At 33.8% G+C, this 12,243-nt stretch overlaps 1 pseudogene; it reads right to left on the bottom strand.

The window, feature by feature from the left end:
• Positions 1-7,422: 7,422 nt before the first annotated feature.
• Positions 7,423-11,218, bottom strand: LOC114309114 (cuscuta receptor 1-like; annotated as a pseudogene).
• Positions 11,219-12,243: the final 1,025 nt, after the last annotated feature.

Genomic DNA, 12,243 nt, shown 5'->3' with positions numbered 1-12,243 from the left:
GTTTTTGTAAAGAACATTGTGTTAAGGAAGTCTCCCTTGTGGATTACATTGTTGAATACTTATTCTCTTTTCTTTTGAATTGTTTTCATGTATGGAGGAATGTAATGGAACAATTATGTAAACTTTCATTTTGGGAATAATTCAAAGGAAAAGAAAACCATCAGTAAATGGCTATATTATTTATTTGTCTAGATCTTGTATGTTGATAATGCTTGGAAGAACAATTTTATGGAACGGGTCTTTCAAGGCGTCATAACAAAGGCCTCTCAAGTCACTCTAATGCTCCCATGTGCATACTTCAGCTGGAAGGATGCCAAGGTCACCCTCAAACTGTCGTCCTCGATGCCAAGCATCTCAAACATCTTCACCATTTACTATAGCCACTCAGGTACCTTTAGTGGCTCCTTCGGATCTCTCAAAAACTCATCCGGATTCGACCGGAAGAACTCCCTCTTTAGAAAAGACGATCCTGTTTCAGCAGCATGGGCATGGACTTGATCCTCAGCCCTAAGAATGTCCGCAGATTCCCTCAAAGCACCAGTCATTTCCTGGGCTAAAGCACCCATGGCTTGCTGACCCACTGGTTTAGCCCCGTTGGCCTAACCAACTCCCTCCTCTTGCATCAGAATTTCATCTGCACCTCCTACCGCCTAGGCCTACCATGCCTACCACTACCACGTCCACGTCCTGACATCCTAATAAAGGTAACACAACAAATAGCACATTTACAAATGTACCAAAGCTAATTCACTCATGTCCTAATGCGGTGGACAACAAATAATTCACCCCATATAAGCACCTAATCACATTAACACCAACAAACTTCCTTTCTAGATAGTGACCATCCCGTAACATTGCTAGAGTTTCAATTAGAAATAGCAGTGATCAAGTGCTCTTCTAACAAGACTTCTAGAAACTCGTAGACCCAATCAATATCTAAGAAATTAAATTTCATACTCATTTAGTTACATAAACATGTTACCACATAGCATACCAGGTCTATTTCTAAAATTATCTAGCAAGAGAACCCATAGTGGCAACAACCACTTCCCACGATTCCAAAGTATTCAAACCTAATTGCGCTGATACCAAGTTGTAACGCCCAGAAATAATTAACATTGAACCCAACTCGTAACGGTGATACAATTGATCGATAATCTCATATCTTCTATTCATTTTATCTATGATCATTTTCATTGCAAAAGGTGGCATATGCAATATATATTCACAAATCCTAGGTTCCAAATTTATAGCATATGACATGGATACAAGACTAGAAAGGAAATTAAAATCAAATAAGGAAATGCCCTATTGGCTACAACTTTCCAAGACAGTGTTTGGTTACAACAAAATGAGTTTGAACTCAATACAAGTAAAGCCTGAGGTTTGAACAAAATATTTACATCAAGAAACAAAGCTCTGAGTCCTCCCAAGCTATGACCTTGGCAAAGGCATATCATCAGCACCTGAAAGTTGTTTTCCACATAGGGTGAGCCAAAGCCCAATAGAAATAATCTAACACAGTATATGAATTTTAGCAAAATCATAAGGTGAATGCGTGCATGCCATTTTCAAACATTCCCTATTTTCCTTGTCCAAACCATGCAATGCCAGATTATAAATCAATTCATAAAAATAATCCTTTTATATAAAAAAAAAAAAAAAAATAGGGCAGTAGATACCACACTGAGAATCTCTAGGTACATGTCTGCCAGTAGGCTATACAAGCACCACAAAAGCTATTTTACCGGTACTAACCGAAAAGATCGGCACCTAACCATGCGGATTTCTAGACTTTCACCAAAGACACACAACCCAACATCATAACCACAACCACACCCTTTAACCAGATTCACCAAGGTATTCACTTTTTTTTTCTTAAAATCAATACATTTACAATGTTTAATATGAAGTGATGCTCAATGCACAATGTGTAATGACCCAGAATTTCCTTTTTTTAAAATAGTCAGTGCATAATTTAATTGAGCAAATTTTCGAATTTGACTGCTGTGTAAATTCTGTGCAAAAATAGTTCGATTTTGTATTTTTTAAAAATAGCTCCCGATCTGAGAAAATTATGATATTTTTATATGTTGTTCCCATATGAGTCTAGCATGTTGGATACAAATTTCAGAATTAAATGATGAGCATTTATTTTATGCAAATTTGCAGACTGATTGGTGTTCTGTTTAATTTATAGCAAAATTTTGTTATTAAATTTTGAATGATTAGACCATGACTTGAGATAAATTTGTTGGGTCTATTTTGGTATATAATTGGACCATATTTGGCTTATAGGTGAGAATTTAATTCAAGACTCGTGACTTAGATTCCATTTGATTTGAGTTTGTTTATGACTCATGTTTAACTGTTTGGTCCTTTTAATTAAGTGATTAGTATTAACCACTTTGGGAGTTATTATTTATTATATAGGATTATAATATATATTTGAAAGTTGAATTTGTGGTCTATACCATACAATGAAAATTTATCTATTTTTGTAGTGAACGAAAATGTGCATATATTTCGCAGTGAGCAAAATATTATATTTTGTGGTAAGAAAAAAAATATATCCTTTTATAATTTGTGTTACAATATTTTGAAATACTATTACAAAAATTATATTGCATTATTTGGAAAATCAATCCTTGAGAAGGCAACCCACGTAAGGCTGCCCCCCCTCCCATTTTCCCTAGTCCCATTTTTCTTTCCCATTTCCTTTCATTTGTTTGCTTTTGTCTTGCTTTTGAGCAGAGGGCTCCGCCCCTCTCTGTTCATCTCTCTCTTTCTCTTTTCTTCCATGGTTGCTCAAGCTTTGAGCTTTGAGCTTAGAGTGGGAGTCTTTAAAGTAAGATTTTGCAAAACTTTTTGTTAACGAAAGTCAGAGAGCTCATCGTGATCTTCACAATGGTAGTCTCAGATTCATGATCGGGCAAGGTTTCCCATTCGGTTTTACTCCTCTTCATTATATGAGGTAGGGACTTTCTTCATATTATTACTTTAAATCTATGTTAGGGATATTTTGAGAAAATATATCATTATAGGAGGTATTGCATATATATATTTCTCAGATTTTGTTTGGATAATTTTTGGAAAAAAAATTTGTTGAAATGTTAAGAATATTGGTATTTGTAATTGATTTGGGAAAATCATCTTGAGTTTTTAATTTTGTTAAAAATTCAAAAATAAAATCAATAGTTGTGTGGGTTGTATCTACATCATATTATGATTAGATAATTTATTTTGAGAAATATAAAGTTGAAATATTTTTCATCTTCGATTTTAGAATTTATTTTGACAAAAATAAATTAATGTTGATGAATATTGTGTGAAGTGTTAAGTTGAAATTATAGACTTTTTTTGGGATTAAAAACTCTAAAAGTGTTGCATTCATGATATTTTATGAATGGTGATATATATTGATGATTAGGTCTTGTTCATTTTTGTGAAAATGAAAAGATGAAATGTGGACTTTTGAACTCCTAACCTCAAAAAGTTTACTCTTGGACAATTTCATAATTTTTTATGTAAGTATCATGTGATTAATTAATTTTAGAAAAGTTGTGAAAATTATTATTTGTAGAGAGTTGGGAAAGATTGGCTATTTGAGTAGCTTGGCATGAAATATGAGTGTAATTGAGGAATGAGACATGTGAAGTTATGTTTTGGTGTTCTTAATTTGGAAGATGGTGAATATAATGAACTTACTAATTTGATGGATTAAATTAGTTTGGTTAATATTTTAAATCCTTCGTAATTAAAAGTGTGTTATTGAGATTATATCATAACTTTTAACATAGTAGGATGAAAATGGTAATATTCAATAAGTATGAGATATTGGTGGAAATTATTTTGGTCATCTTTAGTTGAGGTGGAACAAAGTTGATTGACAATTTTGTGTAAGTCAAAAAAATTAGGAAATTGATTATTGGTTTTAATAATTGGAGTATGCTAATATGCTATTTTTGTACATCAAACTCATATATGAGATATTGGAATTGTAAAGTGAGGGTTTGGTTAAATTGGGAGTTGATTACCTATAATCTTACTCTTTAATGCATATTCTGTATATAAAATTGCATGTGGGTATTTGAAAGTGAGAAAGTCCCAATTTGTGAAAGATCCTAAATGTTGATGTTTTGGGAGTTGTTAGTTTGTTTGGAAAAGATTATGTTTGGTTTTAAAATTGTTGAGTTTGATGGAAAACTATGTAAGTTTTGAAAGTTTGGCTTTAAAAGGTGAAATATGGATTGTTTCCAAGTGTTCGGAATCATAGGGGATTCCACGTTATGGTTGCTTGTTGGATTGTATATCCATGTTGTTATCTTTTAATTAATGCATTAGAGATAACTGTTTTGACTATCAATGGAGGATAGTATTGATTGTTGTAGAAATTGCATGAGGATTAGGTGAACGGAAACTAATTTTCTCATCCATTTGCATCGAACGTTGTCACATCTTTAATACATTGTAAATGTATGATGTTTGGGAGAAGAAAGGGGATGTACTCCATGTTTTGGGAGAAGAAAGGATATGTACTCCATTGAATTAAGTTGGCCAGAGTGTCTAGGGTGAAAGTCTCGAAAATTACACGTATACATGGGTGCCAATCCTGCAGACGAAATTTTCATGAAATGGCAATAGTAGCACTTGTATAGCCTACGTTTACATGGGTGCTGGTTTATGGTTTCCTACAGACGAAATTTTCATGAAACGTTATGTTTGATAGAGATTCCCAGTGTGTGTATTTACCGCCTGTTTTCTACTTTGAAGAGAAGACATACATATAACTCATATTATAAACTTTGGTATCATATTTGTTTTGAAAAGAATGTCTTGTTAACATTGAAGTATGTTAATTTATTTAAGTTAACAAGTGTGGTTAATTAATTAAATTTGGATTTAAGGAATTAGGTAATAAAATAATAAGGTTATGGCATGATATGACTTTGTAGATATCTGTTTGGCATCACTGTATCACTGGAACAACATTTGTTTTAATGTTATAATATGAGATTATTTGGTGAGCTAGTGGTTTGCTCACCCCTTACTTGTACATGTGTACAGGAAATGTTTTCAAATTTGAGGACCAAACAACTTGGCATGGTTATAGAGTGGTGATGAGCCGTAGTGCTTTTTAATTGTTTCTTTGGCTAAGTTTTGTGCTTTGTAAAGGGCAACGCTCTCTTATTTATTATAAGCCTCGAGGCATTTCTTTTATTTGTATGTAAATGACATTGTTGTATAACAAGAGGAAACATGTATATTTAATTATTCATCATTTCATCAAATGATGAATTGTCATTTGTAAATGGACTTAATTAATGAATATTGGTAATGTTATCCAAGTAATAAAATACGAGGCATGACACAATATAAGATAAATTACTTTCAATTCAACCTAATCCTCATACAATGTCTACAACAATCAAGACTATCCTCCACTGATAGCCCAAAATAGATATTTTTATTCCATAGATAAATTCAATTCAAAATATACAATTTCATCAATTACAATGGTAGTGATAATACATATCCAACTCCACCATCATCATCGTCATCACCATCATAAACCTTGTTCCAATTTCACAATATCCAACAATGTTTTCCATTTTCTTTCACAATCCCCAAATATTCAAAATTAGGGCAAAACCCCATTTTCTGACAAAATCAATTTTAAGAAAAGATTTCTATCATCTCAACTCAAATAATCCATAACCATTTTCCCCTAACCATTTTCAAGAATCAATTTGGAAAACCCCTCTTTTGATCTCAAACGAAACCCTAGGTTTTACCAAAAATCCGCAAATAACTAACCCCTTTTCAAAGAGCAAACAATTAAGCTAAAAATCATATAAGGAGTCAAAGGAATCCCTACCTCAAAGAAAAAGCCACGAAGGAAAGATGGGTAGACTTGACATTATCAAAAACACTAGATGCTCCAATCAAAACGAAGTCCTCGATGTGCTCAACATTTTTCTCCAAAGAACTAGGGTGAGGAAACTCACAGATTGAGAGTATTTAGGCCTAAAAATCAAGAACTAGAGAGAGAGAGAGTAGATCTAGGGTTTTGGAATGTTTAGAGAGAGAGAGAGATGAAAAATTGATCCAAAAAGTACTCCTCTTGGACTGATATACGCTCAGACCGCTTAAGGGCAGGAATGGTCACTCAAGCAATAGACATAATAAGTGACACTGCTCAAGTGACCAAAACCACTGCTCAAGCACATAATGACCCCCTCCCAATAGTTCAGACCTATAAAAGTTTGCTCAAGTGCAAGAAAGACTGCTCGAGCAAAGATTTCAAACTCCTAGTAGTTTTACAGACTGTAAAACCGCTCAAGCGAACAAGCAAAAATTCTAGGCAACAACACTTTGAAAAACTAACCTCCCAACCTATTTCAAACACAACCAAAGCTCCCAATAGAAACACTCAACGAACAATAAGATGGAAATGAGCTGAACAACAGTTAAACACATGGGTTCTCGGATCCAAAAACAATAAATGGGTCAGATCTAAACCAAAATCATTATACCCATTTTGAAGTGGTCTGGAAGGGGTGAATGTAATACATTTTTGTAATTGAGGGAGTCAAAATGCACAAGTTCATAGATTAGGGGATCAAAGTAATATTCACTATTTGTTTAGGGGGTCTTGGTGTGATTAACTCAAAACAAAATATATGAATTAGATTTATTTAAGATATGGCCCACATAACACTAAATTAATTAAACCAAGAGGTTCTGGCCTATGTGGCTAACCGTTTGACCACCAAATCTCTCTTAAGGAGAGTCTTGTGTTTCACTCTTAGGAATGAAATGAGAGACAATACTTAAGTGACTGCAAGGTGTATAAGTTTATGTGCTAATCTAACAACGAACTATTAAATTTTATCAATAAAAAAAACAATTAAATGTACATTATACACTACACTTTTGGGATACATTTACAAAGGTAACTGCTTTTAGACTAACATTGTGAAAGTAAAACTTAAGAAAGAAAGCCTAGTCAACATATAGTATGCAAGAATCGCTAAAAAAAATTAAAATAAATAAATAAAAACATAGAATACAAGAATGCTAATATGTGACAAGCTCTAGAGAGAATTAAAAGAGTTTTGTGGCAACAAAATACATGAAATGAGATTAAAGAAAGCCTTCATCAAGAGCCGTTCATACATCTCAATTCTATTGGTAAAAGTGTTAACATTCCACCTAAAATTCTACTCTACTTCATAATGAGAACTTTCAATTGGGCACACCAATTTGTGTCATTGTATGACAATACTACAACATCTACGTTGATAGACATCTTGTTAAAACCCACAATTATGGACAACTTATTTCAACAAACATTCCTAGAAAAAAAAAATTGTAACATAGGTCAGACCAAAAAGCTAACATATATTTCACTTTCTCAGGTTCAAATTCAAGAACTTGCATCTTAATCAAGGAGATTACATACTTTTGTTGCAAAAAAAACTTCATAAAATTTTCCAAAAAGAAGTAGTACCAAGAGGTCATGCACACTTCAACGAGGTGAAACCAAGCTTGTCGCCAATGAGGATTTATGAACAAAATTGTAACAATCCCCAGCAACACAATAATATATAAGACTAGAAAGCTGACAAAGAAAACCTCCATATCTATGAAACCACCATCGTCAATCTTTTTTTCCAGGCCTTTTGACATTGTTGATGTTGGTACAATTCTATTGCAGTTGGTTTGCAAGGGAAGTCCGCCGAGAAGGGGATTTCCCTCATAGCTACTTTCTTTAAAAGTTGCAAACTAAGCTTTTTGGTCTGGGGTCGCACCTGATAAGTTGTTGTATGCTACACTAAAGACTTCCAACTTGTCCAATTCAATCAATTGAGAAGGGATCTTTCCATTCAATCTATTGTAAAAGAGATCCAAACTTTCTATCTGCTTTAGTTGTGATAATGTTGATGGGATTGATCTGAATAAATTGTTATGAGACAAGTTTAGATCACAGATCTTGCTCAAGTTTCCCATTTCCAATGGGATTTCCCTATTAAGTGGTTACGAGAGAGATCAACTCTAGACATGTAGTCCAAAATATTGCCTTTATATGCATAGGATTCATACTTTGTTGTGAACTCCACTTTTTGTTGGACATCCAAAGAGGGAAAGGTAATACTTCCAAATCCATTTACAGCATCCATCTGATAATGGTCTCCTATTGACTTTGACCCATCGACAAAGCTCCACAATGCAACCATTGCCATACCTGCCATAGCTATAATTTCTAGAGAAGATTTTTCGTGCGTTGTCTCAAAAGGTATTTCACAAAAACTAAGAGGTATGGAACCAGAAAAGTTATTTTCAGAAAGGTCCAATATGCTTAATTGTTTTAACTGGCATAACTGAATTGGAATTTCACCTTCAAAATTATTAAATTTTAGGGGAAGAATGCTCAACACATGAAGGCTTCCAATCCAACTGGGAATGGTACCAGTTAGGTGGTTATCACTCAGATCTAATGTCACCAAAGCTGTATGCGCCATTAGGCCGCTCAACTGGTTTCGGTTCAAGTGGACATGTTTTACTGTTGATTGGTTGAAGCAAGACGGTATAGAACCAGACAAGTTATGCACCGAAAGGTCTAAGAACTCAAGATTACCAAGTTTGCAAAACTCTACTGGAATAGGACCTTCAAAATGATTTGAGAACATAGAAATTCCCATTAGATCAGACATGTTCCCCATCCATCTTGGAAGCTTTCCAGACATGTGGTTGTTACTAATACCAAACGCTAGCAAAAAAGAAGAAATATATACACTATTTGGAAATTTGCCCATGAAATGATTATTGTCCAAATATAAGTATTGCAACATGGTTAAATTTACAAAAGAAAGAGATATTGGCCAGAAAAATTATTGTTTGATAGTTTGAAGAAGAATAAAAAAAGGCAACCAATTGTCAAATGCTTGGGTATCTGTCCAGACAAATTATTGTTAGATAAGTCCAAAATCTCCAAATAGTGCATATCACCTAAAGAAGTAGGAATGTGACCTTGAATAAGGTTTCTAGATGAATTTAAATTCCTCAAATTTGGAAAGATCGAACCTATATTTGTTGGAATTGGGCCCTCAAGATGATTGTCAGAAATATCAATTGAATTGGCATGGAGATTAGGATATGATGGCAGTAGGAAAGGTCCCATGAGGGAGCAATTTATTAGATGAAAAACTTTCAATCACGTATTGTTTTCTAACAGCCAAACTCTGAATGTCCCGACCAAGATGTGTGATAGATCAACTATTTTGAGGACATATTGGTAAAAGAGAAAATGTGGAAATTTCATACCAAGATTGTTTGAACCACAGTTTGATAAACTGAAAACCTTTAGTTGGAACTTTAAAAACCATGTTTGAAACTCAATTTGATCACTCAATCTGTTGTTGTCACCTAAAAATACCTTAAGCTTTGAATGGTTACAAAATGAAATAAATGAGACTGGGATTCAAAATGGTTGTATGAAAGGATAAGATATTCAAGTGTTGTGATATTGCTAAGAGGAGATGAAGTAAGATTTCCAATGAACTGATTGAAAGAGAGGTCCAATATTCGAATTGATGTTAAGTCTTCTAAACATGAGGGAAGCATTCCATTAAAACCATTCTCACTGAGATCTAACTCTTGGAGGTTAGAAAGTTCACACCAACCTGTGAAATAAAAGAAGTGATGCTTAGCTCAGACATTTTATCTGCATGGAGGCACATTCAAATCATAACACAATTAATCCAAGGAATATGATCAAACTGCGAATACCTTGGTTAGGTAGGGTTCCATTAAGGTTAATATTCCACAATGTCAGCACCCTTAAGGAGGACATTACTCCAACATTATGAAGAAAGATCTTGTCAATGAATGAATAATCCAAATACAACTCCTGTAAGTGTTTCAATCCATCCAACCCTGAAAGATGTAGCTATAGAATTATCCACTAAAAATTATATGCCTTGAAAATATGGTGATTTCTTACATGAAAGTCACAAAGAATCTTGAAATATCAGATCATTGTGATAAGGTGATGCATCAAGGCCTAATACCTCAACCATATAACAAAAGACAACAAAAAAGGTTATGGTACACACTTCTTATGATATGAAGAAAAAAAAAAAAAAAAAAAAAAAAAAAAAAAAAAAAATTGAAATTTTGCAGTATTAGTTATAAGGGCAAATTACACCAATGGTCGCTACATTTTGCCCCTTGTGTCATTTTGGTCCCTACATTTTCAGTTGGTTTAAATTTGACTCTTAATTTTAGATTTTATGTCAATTTAGTCCAATTGATAATGCTCGCAGTGTTTTTGACAAAAAAAATTATCACTAATCTAGTGAAATTAACTCACTAAGTTGAGTAAATTTATATTTTTGCCCTCAAAGTTATGACACATGCCACTTATATACGTATTTTTCATAAAAAAAAATGTAAAGAATTGTAATCAATTGGACCAAATTGAGATAAAGTTATAAACTCAGGATCAAAATCGAGTCAATTGAAATTACAAGGACTAAAATGACACAAGAACTAAAGTACAGGGACTACCGTTATAATTTACCCTAGTTACAAACTACTGTGGCTATGTTAGGAAAGGCTGCACTATAATAAAAGTATTAATCACGAATTGTTTGGGTTACAGTACAACCTAATGAGGTTATGTTATATACATTAAGAAATTATGAATTATTGTGGTTATGTTATATACATTCATTAAGAAATTATGATTATAGTGAAAAAAATTATGAATCATTGTGGTTTTGTTACAAATCATTTGTACTATAGCCTTTCCCTAACATGACAGATCTAATAGAGCTTCCTGTTATTATATAATGAAAACGTTACACCTACTAACGTGGCATGCAATATAGAGCTTGAGAATTTAAAATGGGATCCAGTAAATTAACACAATAGAAGCCACATCAATTTGAATAAAATGTTTATGTTTTTTTCTTTCTATAATAATACTCTCACTACATGGCGTATTATAACGTTTTGTTTATGGCATTTATGAAAATGCCATTATAGATTAATTAAACACAACTTTTTCAAAATGTTGTCTCTAATCTTTGATGAAGCTCTTCTTGGATTGTCCAGTATGGACAGTTCAGGAGCACAAGTCTATGTTTTAATTAGTAGTTATACCACTTAAATGTAGTCCATCTCGTAGAGATTTCGTGTAGTAGCTCCTCATTGTGATAATTTGTTTCCAGGTCCGCTCGAGCGGGGAAGCCGCCGCTCGAGCGTATAATTGTTACCCTCAGTATTTTGTTTCATTGTAGGCATGTCCGCTTAAGCGTGGGAAGTCCCACTCGAGCGTGAAATGCTAGCTTCCAGTAATTCCACTATAGCACTGTAAAACCTCTGACACTCCTCTTTCTCCGCTCGAGTGGAGAAGTCATTGCTAGAGTGGGCCTCCTTGATCGTGTCTGGACGCTCGAGCGTGGGAAGTCACGCTCGAGTGGGGAACGCAATGACAGCTTTTTAAACACAGCAACTTTAGATCATTTTCACACCTCTCTTTTTCTATTCTTGATTCCTCTTTCCCCTCTCTTGGAAACCCTAGATCTCCATCTTTAAATAGCTTCCATACCATTGAAATCCACCCAAATCTGTTGGTTGGGGATGAAGAACACTTGGAGGATAGCATTATCTTCCTATTGGATTGGGGATTTGCAATAGATTCATGAAGGAGTTCGAATTTGGGCTTGATAGTTGAGGTAGGGATACTTTTACTCTTGTATCTCTTTATTCTTGAAGAAATTTCATGGTATGGTGTGTGATTGGTGTGTGATTGGGAACCAATTGAAGATGTAGTGAACTAATTGAAGTTTTGTTGGTTAAAACCCATTTTTCAATCAATTATTCTTTTATTTAATATTTTGTTTGAAATCCCTAAATTTCACTCCCTAACATAAGTGTAGATAGGGTTAAGGAACTAGACTAGTAGCAAGGTGTAAAAATCCCTCAAATTTAGAGAAACCCTAAGTTCCCAAATGGTAACAAAATGCTCTAGTTAATGGAACATTCAATTGACTCATGGAGTATAGTGGATAATGGGGAGATAAAATATGGGTATTGATGTAGTTAAAGAGATGATGACTTGAATGTTATTATTCCTTGAGTTTTGTGTGATGTTTATCTATGATAGTGATACATGATGTTTAATTGTGAAATTGGCATGTGATTTAATTATTGGTAATGCATGAGTCCATGTGT

The sequence above is a fragment of the Camellia sinensis genome, chromosome 11 (assembly GCF_055761805.1).
Source record: "Camellia sinensis isolate YWXY chromosome 11, ASM5576180v1, whole genome shotgun sequence".
NCBI classification, from domain to species: domain Eukaryota; kingdom Viridiplantae; phylum Streptophyta; class Magnoliopsida; order Ericales; family Theaceae; genus Camellia; species Camellia sinensis.
Note: the sequence above shows the minus strand (reverse complement) of the source record. Positions and strands in the feature narration are given on the sequence as shown.